This window comes from Mesoplodon mirus, assembly GCF_964341445.2.
Source record: "Mesoplodon mirus genome assembly, chromosome: 9".
NCBI classification, from domain to species: domain Eukaryota; kingdom Metazoa; phylum Chordata; class Mammalia; order Artiodactyla; family Ziphiidae; genus Mesoplodon; species Mesoplodon mirus.
In genome coordinates, this window is record NC_138985.1 from 92,393,491 (window position 1) to 92,407,876 (window position 14,386).

Sequence of the window (14,386 nt, forward strand, 5' to 3'; positions counted from 1 at the left end):
GGCGCCGGCTCCAGCCGAGGTCCCACCCAGCCCTTGCCCCGCGGCGCAGAATGGCCTCTCTCGGCCCCTCACCGAACGCTGCAGCTCCCCAAGCCAAAACGAAGCGCGCTCCTTTCCGCTGGGATCTGGGTCGTGGTACAGCGCCTGCACTGCCTGGTACACGAGCTGCAATGTCGGCTTTGCCCCTTCCATGGTGGTAGCGGTGGTGGCGGCAGCGATGGCTCTGGTGTTTTCTCCCGAGGCTTCTCCGGCTGCTCCGCCTTCGCGCTTCCTCACTTTGTCGGCCACGGCCGCTCCCTGACTGGCGCCATCTCCTCTTTGGCCGTTACCAGGGCAGAGGGGTTCCCCGCTGAAGTTACCCCCTCGGAAACAGAGGTTAGATCGTATTCAAGTTCCTGGTTGTTTTTCCGATCTTACCACTAGACTCTAGACTTCTGAGTCTACACGCCGGTGCTCGCCTCTTGACCCGCTGACTTGCCCTCAGAAAGCTGTCCCAGCCCGACACAGACCATGCAGCATACCTCAGCAGCCTTTACCCGGACCGGAAGCGGCAGCACCAAAACCTTTGGCACACTTCCGCCTGGTGCGGCGTAAACTGCCTCCTTCCCCGCATGCCTCCTCTTGTCTCGCCGCCCCCTCCCGGAAGTGAGAAGGAAAGAAGTGGTTCTCTACCTCCTTGCGTCGGACTGAAGCTCTAGGACCCTCGTGGCTCCCACACCCGTGCAGCTCTCCTCTCCTTGGCAATGGATCCGAGGTCTTTCCTCCTCCTTCCGACTTCTCCATTCCTCTACAGAGAGTCCTTTTGGACCCCCGTGGACAAGGCGCATCAATTCAACCATCTGTGGAGTGTCCACTGTACTGCAAATTCAAAGATGATTTAAGACAAGATTTGTATGCAGACCCTAATGGAGGAGACAGACAGGTAATCAAATAACTATTGTACAAACCTGAAAAATGTGGCGCTGAAATAAATACAAAATGCCTAGAATTCCCTTTCCACTAAATTCTGACACCCAAAAAGGTATTTCATTCTATTGCCCAGGACGCTCTGACTCCAGAGTATTTGCACAAACACATTGAATTGTGTTTTTGTGTATGCCTTTCTTCCCGAATCAAACATCGATGGTATAACAATTCACAATTCACAAAAGAAAATATAAATCTTGGAATCTGTACTATGGAGAAAATTTCCAAACGTTGCTGCTTCTCCTTTGCACTAATAAGTAACGACTACTGGGACTTCCCTAGGGGCACAGTGGTTAAGAATCTGCCTGCCAATACAGGGGACACGGGTTCCATCCCTGGTCCGGGAAGATCCCATGTGCTGCCGAGCAACTAAGCCCATGTGCCACAACTACTGAGCCTGCAAGCCACAAGTACTGAAGCCCACACGCCTAGAGCCTGTGCTCTGCAACAAGAGAAGCCACCACAATGAGAAGCCCGTGCAATGCAACGAAGAGTAGCTCCCGCTCACCGCAACTAGAGAAAGCCCACGTGCAGCAACAAAGACCCAATGCAACCAAAAATTAATTAATTAACTGCCACCATTTGATGAATGCTTACAATGTGTAAAGCACTGTAGTTATGAGGTCTTATTTAATCCTTTTAACAATTATATAAAGTAAATCCCCATTTTAACGAATAAGAAATAGGTAATTAATCTGCCCAAGGTTACACATTTCTTAAATGAAAATCAGGATTTGAATCCAAATGTTTTGCTCCAAAAGCTGTTAAGTTGTACAGTCCCTATCATCCTGTATATTGGTTTGTTTCTGAATTGTTACTGTCAAAAGATTTTAACTACCAATATCACAATGAAAACAGTGTTACTGTACACAGTTGATATAATTTTTGACCAAAGGAAAGAATCTTGATATTTTGGTTGCCTAATTCATCCATTCGTTAAAAATTTAGTAAGACTACCTTGGTCTCTGCCCTCATGGAGTTTACAGACCAAATGCAAAGAAAGACAACTCAGTACAGTTGAAAGGGTCTATGAATATCCACAAGCAAAAGAATGATATTGGACCTACCTTGCACCATATACCAAAACTAAAAAAGAACCTAAATGTAAGAGCTAAAACTATGAAACTCTTAAAAGAAAACTCTTAAAAGAGTGTATCTTCATGACCTTGGATTAGACAATGGTTTCTTAGATACGGCACCAAAAGCACAATTAACAAAAGGGAAAATAGATAGTCCGACTTATCTATTTTAGTTCATCAGTTTAGTTAATCAAAACTAAAAGAACACTATTAAGAAAGTGAAATGACAACCCACAAAATGAGAGAAAGTGTTTGCAAATCAAATATCTGATAAGGGATCAGTATCCAGAACATATAAAGAACTCATAATTCAACAATGAAAAGACAAGATAGGGGTTGGTCACTTGAAAGACTATGCGTGTGATTAGAGAGTTGCAACTTTGGACCAGATTAAGTGCAATCACTTAACACTGATATAATCATCTGTGCCTAGTAATGAAACCCTGATCAAAACTCTGGACAGTGAAGCTCAGTAGAGCTTTCTGGTTAATGAACAGGTTAATATGCCAGATGGGTGATATACCCTGACTCCACCAAGAGAGGGCATGGGAGTTCTGTCTTCTTCCCAGACCTCCTGCTATGTATAGCCTTTTAAATACATCTTTATTTATATGTGTAGCACTTAACTGAGTTCTGTGAGTTGTTCTAGCAGATTATCAAACCTGTGGGGGTAGTGGGAACCCCTGAATTTGTAGCCAGTTGGTCAGTAGTGCAGGTGGCCCGGGGACCCCTGAAGTAAGGCTGACGTTTGAAGTGAAGGCAGTCTTGAGGGGGACTGAGCCCTTAAGCCTGTGGAGTCTGATACTAACTCCAGGTAGTGTCAGAATTGACTTGGCCTTCACCCCGCTGCTGTAGAAACAGAACAGGTAAGATGTTCACGAAGTCTGTAATTTAATTTAACAGACATAAGCGCTGTCCTCCCCAAAATAGATGAAACAAATATGTTAACAATTATTAAATGTAGGAGACAGGTAATTGTGGTCACAATACCATTCTCTCTACTTCTCTGTTTGAAATTTTCCAAATTAAAAAAAAGTCAAAACTGGAAAAAAATTATGTCAATTTTTATTTATGACATGAAAAGATGTCAGAAAATATTATTGGGAAAAGAAACAGGTTATGACTCAGCATGTGAAAATGTTCATTGACATGAAATTATATCTATGTTTCTATATAGGTAGAGAGGTGTCTGGAAGGATTTTCAACAAAATGTTAACAAAGGTTATCGCCAGGGATGGGATTTTGAGTGGTTTCTACTTTCTTTTTTGTCTGTGTTTCTTCATAACATTTATCACCCCTTGACATATTCCATATTTTTATTATTTTTTGGCTACTCTCTCCATTAACATGTAGTCTCTAGGTCACTGTCATATCCCCAGTGCTTTGAATGGTGCCTGACATAGGGCAGGGACACAATAAATATTTGTTAAATGCATTAATAAAGCTTCTATGATTTGAATTTTTCTAATGATTATTTTCACTTTTAAAACAACACAGGTGTTTTTTTCCAAACAGTGACACTATAAACTTGAAGTCATAGTTGTCAGGAGCCAGTGTTGACTGAATCTTAGTGGCTGTTTGCCAAAAGGCTGTACAGCACAGACCCCTCCTGGCCCAACTTCAATCCATAGGGCACATATTCTATACCAAATTCCTCCAGCTGCACAACCTGAGACGGCCATAAACCCAGCACTGGACGAACCTCTTTCCTTCATTTAAACCCACATTCAGGGCTCACGTGCTGAGGATATCACCTGCCTTTGTCTGGTTCTTCAGCTCAGAACTGCCCTCAGTCGTGGCCAGCTTTTCCCCCAGTTTCACTTGCAAAGCAAATTCAAACTGGTGAGAGGGGCTGGGAGAGAAGGATGGTGAATAGAGATCATGAATTTCTATGGAATACGGAGAGCACAAATGAACTGTCCACAGTCAAAAGGAGCCTTTAAAGTTTAAAGACAGATGTCCTGAGGGACAGTTCTGATAAACAGGGATGGGAAAACAGAATAGGTTTGAATTTTTCTGAACATTAACAAAGTGAAATTCATTTCAGAAAAATAAAAAAAATACTGTACAGAGAACCCAAGGGCAATGGTAGAGCAAAAACATACACAGTTCAGTCAACGTCCAAGCTGCCCCGATTCCTTCTCCTTGATTCCTCACAAAGTCTTCCTTCACTCGTTGAACTCTTCTCTTTGGAAGCCAGACACAGAGGAGGGGAACAGTAGCTTTCTCCCAACAAGCTTAATTTCTATAAGTCATATTATATCCATAGGTTTTTGACTTTTAGTGCAGTTTTACTTCAGGGTATTAACCAATATATTGGAGCTGGTATGATATGGGTCAAACTGTAACCCACCCAGGCTGACAGATTACACTTCCCTCACAAATGCAGAAGACTCCATTTGGCTGTAGGGAGAAAAAAAATAACTCTCTCTTGTACGGCATGGTGGAAAGTGGGCTATCCTAAAAATTAGACCCCCTGGTGCCAGTCCCAGCACCACCACTTTATGGCCATATGACTCTAGCCAAGTAACTACCTTCATAAGCTGGAAAAAGGGGCATGATACCTGCCCATCCAACACACAAGGAGGACCAAGTAAGATCACGTGAAAGTGCTTTGGAACTGGCTCCTTGTAAACAACTGTGAAGTAATTACCGTTGTACAAAAATATGGAGTCAAACTGTCACTTCTGGTCTTATTGAGATCCTTAGAAATCTCAAGTTTTTACCCCCAAACCAACAGGCTTTTCAAATACGCGAGGAACGGTAGCTTAATGAGCTACCCAGGCTGTAAACAAGCCAAAGGCTTGGCTACTCCACCAGCCAAGCACCAGTAAACACTGTCACACCTTCCACAGTGCCTGCATCTCCCCGATTCCTGGGGTCAAAGTGTTTACCAGCTGGCTCTTGCTTCTGGAAGAATTCAGATATTTACATCCACCTTCCCTCCCACTCTACTCTTAGTAGGCACTGAGCACGCACCTGCTCTGGCTCCATGCTGCTGGATCCAGACTCCAGGACCTCCTTCCATGAACAAACCCAACGCCCTCCTCATTGTCCTCCAGCCTTCTAGATCTCTCTACAGCCTCAGACAGCTCAACTTCCCTGTTCCCCCTGTGCCCCAACACTTCATTTCCCAAGACTTCAACTTCCACAGCTCAGCCCTCCCTGATGTCACTTTGATTCTCAATGGTGCCTATCAACCCAGCTGCATATTAAACTCACCTGGGCGGAGGGAGGGGAAACTTCCTTGGTGGTCCAGTGGGTAAGACTCAGTGCTTCCAATGCAGTGGGCCCGGGTTTGATCCCTGGTCGGGGAACTAGATCCCTTAAGAAGTCTGCATGCCGCAAAATATACCCCACATGCTGAAACGAATATCCTACACAGCCACCCCAAAAAAGGAAAAAAGAAAAAAAATCACCTGGGGTGGTGATGCCTGGGTACCTCTCTAGACCAGTTAAATCAGAAATCCTGGGGCTAGGTCTGGGGCTCCAATCTTGGTACCTTAAAGCTCCAGGTGATTCTAATGTGCAGCTAGGTTGCTGGTCATGCCGTCATTTTGTCACGGAAGGGTTTCTCAACAGGAGAGCTACTGGCATTTGGGGCAGGACGATTCTTCCTTGTGCAAGTCTGACTCAAGCATTGTGGAGTGTCGGTAGCATACCCCCGTCATGGCGACAACCAAAAATGCACCAACATCTCTAAATGCCCTCACTTGAGAATCTTACAAGCTCCTTCTCTTCCTTTTGTGCCCACCCCCAAGTGAAAGCCCCTCCCTCCCAGCCCCACCCTTCAATTCTCAGGTGACCAGTTGTTCTAGTTTGCTCAGGACCCAGGGTTTTCCCAGGACATGAGGCTTTCAGTGCTAAAACTAGGAAAGTCCCAGGCAAACGACAATGGTTAGTCATCCTAGATTTTCTTCTCTTGCCTCCCATGAGGGATACCCATTGTTTTTTCTGCTTCCCTCACCTCTTTTCTGGGAACTGGCCCTTCCCGATCCCAACCTTCCTCCATTCAAAGGTTACACTGGGAACAGCCTTGAAGAGGTTGCTTACAGAAACTGGGCCCCCCGAGTTCCTCCCCCAGAATTTGCAATTGGAAGTGGATGCTAGTCACAATTTGGCTAGTGCTCCAAAAGAGATTTAAATTCAGGAATGGTTGGTGGCCATTTCCTATCATGAAGACTGCTGTGAGGTGTGGGAGAGGATGGGCAGTGCAGAAAATCCGTCTGTAACAACAGAAGATACATGTGCCCTGATAGAAACACATACCGAGGTGAGGTAGAAGCTTCCTGGCTTCTACACAGTGCTCAAGTGATTCTCAAACTTGAGCCTGCATCAGCATCCCTCATGTAGAGGCGTCCTTAAAACGCTGTTTTCTGGGTCCTGCCCCCAGAGCATGTAATTTGGTAGGTCTGCATGTGGCCCAAGGATCTGCTTTTCTAAGGCACTCCCGGGTGGTGTTGATGCTGTAAATTATGGATTATGTGAGGACCCCTCCTCTGGGCCAGAGTTCCAGGGCCTCTGAGGGCCCAGCAGGTTCAGCCCCACCCTAGGGTTACATGAGCCTGTGTCTTTCTAATAAATCCCCCCCTTTTTTTTCTTAAACAGCTTTATGGAGATATAATTCATATAGGGTATAATTCACCCACTTAAAGTGTCCAATTCAATGATTTTTAGGAGATTCACAAATATGTACAGCTATCACCAATTTTAGAACAATTTTCATCACCTCAAAAGAAACCCCATCTCCTTTAGCTATCACTCCTCTCCCCATGCCCTTCTCTCCCCACCCTTGCTCTAAGCAGCCACTAACCTATGTTCTCTACATAACGATTTTGCTGTTGTGCACATCTCTTATGAATGGAATTATATATTATGTAGCCTTTTTTGACTGGCTTCTTTCACTTGGCATGATGTTTTCAAGATTTATCTACGCTATAGTACGGATCAATACTTCATTCCTATTCAGACGCTTTGCTCATTTTAAATTGGGTTATCTTTTTTATTATTGAGTTATAACAGTGTTTTATATGTACTGGATACAAGTCTCTTATCCAATATGATTTGTACATATTTTCTCCCATTCTGTAGGTTGTCTTTTCACTTTCTCGATGGTGGGAGCTGAATGTTTGTGCTCCCGTTGAAATTCATATGTTGAAACTGTAATGCCCAATTTGATGGTATTAGGATATGGGGCCATTGGGAGGTGCTTAGGTCATGAGAGTGGAGCCCTCATGAATGGAATTATGCTCTTATAAAAGAGACCCCACAGAGCTCCGTAGCCCCTTGTGCCATGTGAGGACACAATGAGAAGTCTGCAACCCAGAGGAGGGTCCTCTCCCAGCTATGCTGGTACGATGATCTCAGATTGCCAGCCTCAAGAACAGTGAGAAACAAATTTCTGTTGTTTATACCTGCTCAGTCTGTGGTATTTTGTTATAGCAGCTCGAATGGACTAAGACAGTGTCCTCTGAGGCACAAAATTTGTAAATGTCGATAAAGTCCAATTTATCTATTTGTTGTTTTTGCTCCTCATGCTTTTGGTGTCATTTCTAGGAATCCTTTGCCAAATCCAAGGTCATGAAGATTTACCCCACCATGTTCTCTTCAAAGAGTTTTATAGTTTTATATCGTATATCCTGTATGATCAGGCCACCCAAGATGGCTGTTCTCTTGCTCTCTGAACATCCCCTGCTCGACCAGTCCCTGCCTCACCTACACCCTGCTTACACGACTGACCCTCCCTCTTAATCATAGAGCCTAATCAGTAAATGCCTATGTACTTGCTCCTGGCCCCAGCTAGTGATTGTTCTAATCTTTAGATCAGAAATATCGCCACTATGTTAGTTGATCAAAGCAGCGGTGAGGGGCGCGCCCCTCGGCTGGTTGCCCTGGCAACTGATGAGCCAACCTGACATCAATTCCCCCTAAAACTAGTAATCTCTGTCTTCCCCTGGTAGTGAAGATCACTGCCATGTCCCGCCTGCCATCTGCTGGGCATGGTGGGGTGTCACTCCAGGACCTTGCTTCAGACATGTTAGCTCCCTGCTCCATTAAACCCCTGATGTCTCTTGTCACTGACTCCTGGCTCTTTCTTCTTCAGTCTTGAAGCTGCAAGACAGGGCTTGCAGCACTGCGGGGTGCAGCCCAACACATCCATTGTGAGTTAATTTTTGTATGTGTGTGCGAACTTCATGCTTTTGCATGTGAATATATAGTTTTTCCAGCACCATTTGTTGAAAAGACGATTCTTTCTCCATTAAGTGGTCTTGGCACTCTTGTTGAAAATCCGTTGCCCATAGATGTATGGGTTTATTTCTGGACTGTCAATTCTATTCCTTGGATCTATATGTCTGTCCTTGTGCCAGTACCACACTGTCTTGATCACCATTGCCTTATTTTATCTCATTCCATTTTAGTTTGTTATTTATTTATCTTTTGGCCATGCTGTATGGCTTGTGGGATCTTAGCTCCCTGACCAGGCATTGCACTTGCACCCTCAGCAGTGAAAGTACACAGTCCTAGCCACTGGACAACCAGGGAATTCCCACCATTGCCTTATTTTAAATTTTGAAATTGGGAAGTGTGAGTTCTCCTACTTTCTTCTTTTTTAAGATAATTGTGGCTATTCTGGGTACCTTAAAATTCAATATAAATTTTAGAATCAGCTTGTCAATTTCTACAAAGAACTCAGCTGGGACACTATAGAGATTACACTGATTCAGTAGATCAGTTTGAGGAGTATTGCCATCTTAACAATGTTGTCTTCCAATCCATGAACATGGGATGTTCTTCTAATTAGTTAGATCTTTAATTTCTTTCAACAGTGTTTGTAGTTTTCAGAGTATAAGTTTTGCACTTCTTTTGTTAAGTTTATTCCTATTTTTATAAATAAAATTGTTTTTTAATTTTATCTTTGGATTGTACACGGTAAGTATATAGAAATACAATTGATTTTGTATATCGATCTTGTATCCTGCAAACTTGCTCAATTCATTTATTAGTTCTAAAAGTTTTTTAGTGTATTTTTTAGGACTTTCTATATACAAGATCATATCATCTGCAGATAGAGATACTTTTACTTCTTCCTTCCCAATTGGGATGCTTTTATTTCTTTGTCTGGCATCTATGCCAATGTAACGAATAAATGGTAGGGATCTAAAAGAGCCCATTTCTCACCTGGATGAAAGAAAGGAAAGACTCAGCACTAAATCTATGTATTAATTAGGAAAACCCAAAAGAGTTTAGTTTTGGAGGACGGAGGGAACAAAAAGTGCCCACTGAACTGAGAAGTTATCCTGAGACCAAAAAATGATGCACGTAGCTCCATATAATCAATGAATCAGTTTCTCATACGGTAACTTACTCACAGGGTGGGATTGGCCAGTTAACGATCCAGAAGCAGTCACAGCTGCACTCTGCACCGCCAAGATGCCATTGGGACAATTTCATAATTAACCTAGGGTTAGGGGGTATACAGTTGGAAACAAGAAGTGCGTTCCTAAGCCAAGATTTATGAATAGGTAACTAGTCTCTTCGGTGCTGGGAATATAGCAGTGAAGGTTTGCATCACTGTTTGGGGACGAATAGAGCATAAAGGCCACCTAGACCTAACGGTCATTAAACTATATCTACTACTACAAAGCCCTTGATGACAGAGAAGAGCTTACTATACAGGTCAGCCCTAGGTAGAGTCAGTGGAAGAATAGGAGGAATTGAATGGGCCCAAGATGGCATCAGTTATGTTAACAGCCATACAGTTTAGAGATGGGTACATAAACAGTACGTGATTCCTTCAAACTTTCTGTTACAATTTAATTCAAAGTTCTTCTGGGGACACAGTATTAATGCAAGTACTGAATTTACATTCCTGATCCTGATGAAAGCCTTTTTAAATCCACTTGTCTTGAAATAGTACTTTACAAACTTTCCACTAAAGATGCCCTAAAGGGAGAGAAGAGGAAAAATATGAGGAGCAATCCTATACAGCTTATGATAACATGAAATAACTTTGAAGTGTTACGTTTTATCTTAGAAATTCATGCAGTTTTTATTTTCTATTCCAAGATAAAGTCAGTTCATTTTAACATTAAAATAATGTTTTTTTTCCAAGATAAGAAAGGAAGCAAAGCCTTTACCATATGATCCAACAATTCCATTTCTGGGTATGAAATTTAAAAACCCCTGAAAGCAGGAAGCTGAAAACTTATTTGTACACTCACGTTCATAGCAGCACTATTCATAACAACCAAGGGATGGAAGCAATCCAAATGTCCATTAACAGATGATTGGGTAAACAAAATGTGGTGTACACATACAATGGAATATTATTCAGTCTTAAAGAAGAGTGAAATTGACACATGACACAACATGGATGAATTCTGAGGACATTAAGCTAAGTGAATTAAGCCAGTCACAAAAGATAAATACTGTATGATTCCACTTATATGAGTATCTAGGGTAGTCATATTCATAAAAACAGAAAGTAGAATGGTGGTTGCCAGGAGCTGGGCAGAATGGGGAATTGTTTAATGGACACAGAGATTGGCTGCACAGCAATGTAAAATAAATATAGTTAATAGTACTGATCTGTAACTTAAAAATGGTTAAGATGGTGAATTTTATGTCGTGCATTTCTTACCACAATTAAAAAAATAATTTAGAAATTTTTTAAAGTTTTAAAAGAAGGCCTTATAATTTGGTCAGAGGAAGCCAATTAGTATTGAGATTCAGCTACAACTAAGTACACTGCCTTGGTTTAATTTACGGAACTATTTATATGGTCACCTTTTTTTCATTATCCTGTAGGGACCTCTCTGCTCAGAGAATCATCCTAGTCCCCAGGCCAACAATAAACAGGGACTGAGACAAAGGAATAGACTGTATGACTCTCAGTGTGTTTCTGTCATGCCATGGGAGCCTTTCTGGGTCATCACCTATTGTCTTCCAGGATTTAGAATGCATTCTAGAATATCACTCAGCATAGGTGAAGGATTAAGCTTTATTAGGTAAAGGGAAGCCTTACAAGGCTGGGTCAACAAACAAAGAGAAAGCAGGGGTCCCCCAAGGAGAGGTGTGCTAGGGTCAGTGTGCTCTGCTGGATCCACAGAATAAGTCTGTGTTCTGCTCTCTGTTCTACCTGTTCTCATAGTGCTGATGAATCAAGGAGTGAGTTAGCAAATTTCTGACCAAAAAAGACGACTGGAAAAAACAGATTTTGGAGTATACCCCTCCCTTCCCCAGGTTCACATAACAAATGTTCAAAGGCTTAGAGCTCATTTCAATTCCATGCGATAATCTTGCCCCATGCTACCTTTGTGTATCCGCTTAATAACACGTTCACCATGCCCTCAATGTCTATAGGTACCATGGAGGGAAATACACAACAAAGAAAAATCACCAATCAGAATTTCTAACAAGAGAAGGGCCAGCAGCAATAGACCCTACCACAAAGAGAAAACCATGATGAAGCTACTTCCCAAACATCCTGAAAATTCTTTCTACCCAGAAATAGCGGCCCACCAAATTTTTGGCAAATCTCCATCCTTATTCCAAGAATAAATAATAGCAAAGCCTTACCTGTGCTTACCACGTGCCAGGGACTGATCTAAGCATCTTACATACATTAATTCATTTAATCATCACACCAACCCTATGAGGTGAGCACTCAATTTATGCCCATTTTATATAGGGGGAAACTAAGGCATAAAAAAATTAATGAACTTGCTTATGGTCAGGATAGAAAAACCAGGATTGGAACCCAAGCAGTCTGTCTCAGAGTCTGTGCTTTTAACCACCACGTTAAACAGAACTGAGACCCTGGGCTAAATTCTGAGAGGGCCTTAAGTATGCATTGTCCTGGGACCTGGGAAGCCTTAGGGGGAGAGAAGCACCAATAAATGTGACAGGAAATAGGGTGTGTCCAGGAAGAGAGCCAGGTGGGATGAGAGATGTTGCAGAACATTGGTGAGGGTAGAAGAGCAAAATAAATCGGGGGGAGTACAGTTGGGAGGGAGCTTTTCAGGGTGAAAAAATAGTAACATGACAAACATGAAGCCACAGAGGATTGTAAAGTCCCTTGGACTCTTTTAAAATAGCTTTATTGAGGTTAATTGACATTCAATAAACTGCACATTTAAAGTGTGTAATTTGATAAGTTTTATGTATACACCCATGAAACCATCACCACGGTCAAGATAATGAAAATAGACATTACCCCCCAAAGTTTCTTTGTGCCCTTTTGTAGACCCTCCCTCCCTGCACCTCCCCCCAAACTCTCCCTCTGCTTGTCTATGATCTGTTTTCTGTAACTATAGATTATTTCACATTTTCTAGAATTTTACATAGTCTTTTTTGTCTGGTTTCTTTCACTTGGTGTAATATATTTTTTTTCCGTGCTGCACAACTTGTGGGACTTTAGGCCCTCGACAGTGAAAGCACAAGAGTCCTAACAACTGGACTGCCAAGGAATTCCCTTGGTGTAATTATTTGGAGATTATTTGGAGATTCATCTGTGTTGTTGGGTGTATTAATAATTTATTCCTCTGATAAGGGACTTATATCTACACTATGTAAAGAACGCTTACAACTCAACAATAAAAGACAAACAATCCAATTTTGCAAATGAGTAAATGATCTCAATAGACATTTCTCCAAAGAAGATACACAAATGTACATGGAAAGATGCTTACCATCATTAGTCATCAGGGAAATGCAAATCAAAACGACAATGAGGGGCTTCCCTGGTGGCGCAGTGGTTGAGAGTCCGCCTGCCGATGCAGGGGACACGGGTTCATGCCCCGGTCCGGGAAGATCCCACATGCCGCGGAGCGGCTGGTCCCGTGAGCCATGTCCACTGGGCCTGCACGTCCGGAGCCTGTGCTCCCCAACGGGAGAGGCCACAACAGTGAGAGGCCCGCGTACCGCAAAAAAAAAAAAAAAAAAAAAAAAAAAAAACGACAATGAGATACCACTTCACACCCACTAGGATGGCTATAGTTAAAAAGTCAGATAATAGCAAGTATTGGTGAGTATGTAGAAAAATCATAACTCGCATACACTGCTTATAGGAATGTAAAATGGTACAACCACATTGGAAAACAGTCTGGCCGTTCGTCAAAAAGTTAAACAGAGAGTTACCATTTGACCCAACAATTCCAATCCTACATTTATTCCCAAAAGAAATGAAAACATACATGTGTGTACAACTTGTACACAAATGTTTATAGCAGCATTATTCATAACAGTCAATATGTGGAGACAACCCAAATGCCCATCATGTGATGAATGAATAAATCGAATGTGACATATTCATGCAATGGAATATTGTTTAGCCATAAAAAGAAATGAGCGACTTCCCTGGTGGTGCAGTGGTTAAGAATCCGCCTGCCAATGCAGGGGACACGGGTTCGAGCCCTGTTCCAGGAAGATCCCACATACCGCGGAGCAACTAAGCCCATGAGCCACAAGTACTGAAGCCCGCGCACCTAGAGCCCACGCTCCTCAACAAGAGAAGCCACCGCAATAAGAAGCCCGCGCACCACAACGAAGAGTAGTCCCCGCTCGCCACAACTAGAGAAAGCCCAGGTGCAGAAACGGAGACCCAACACAGCCAAATAAATAAATAAATAAAAATTAAAAAAAAAAGTGAGGTACTGATACACGCTACAGCATGGCTGAACCTTGACAACATTATGCTAAGTGAAAGAAGCCAGCCACACACACACAGACAAACACATATTGCATGATTCCTTTTTTTTTTTTTTTTTTTTTGCGAAACACGGGCCTCTCACCGTTGTGGCCTCTCCTGTTGCGGAGCACAGGCTCCGGACGTGCAGGCCCAGTGGCCATGGCTCACGGGCCCAGCCGCTCCACGGCATGTGGGATCTTCCTGGACCGGGGCACGAACCCGTGTCCCCTGCATCGGCAGGCGGACTCTCAACCACTGCGCCACCAGGGAAGCCCCATGATTCCATTTTTTAATGAAATGTTCTGAATCGGCAAATGTATAGAGACAGAAAGTAGATTAGTGGTTGCCTAGGGCTGGGGGCAAAAGTTGGGGGGAAAATTGAAGGTGTGCAGGTTTTCTTTCTTTTTTTGTTACTCTTTTTTTTCTTCAATTTACTCATTTACTTATTTTGGCCGCACCGGGTGTTAGTTGCAGCGTACTTCGTTGTGGCATGCAGACTTAGTTGCGCCATGCATGCAGGATCTAGTTCCCTGATGAGGGATCGAACCTGGGCCCGCTGCATTGGGAGAGCGGAGTCATACCCACTGGACCACCAGGGAGGTGCCCAGGTTTTCTTTGTGGGGTGTTGAAATGTTCTCAAATTGATTGTGGT

General features: G+C 43.0%; 1 protein-coding gene across 1 annotated transcript in view; it reads right to left on the reverse strand.

Moving 5' to 3' along the window:
* The window catches only part of TNPO3 (transportin 3), a 322,931-nt gene that overhangs the window by 281,690 nt on the left and 26,855 nt on the right, over positions 1-14,386 (reverse strand). Inside the window, exon 2 of the mRNA XM_082632672.1 lies at positions 73-858. The gene's annotated coding sequence lies outside the window, so the exon portion shown is untranslated. The remainder of the gene's footprint in view (positions 1-72; positions 859-14,386) is intronic.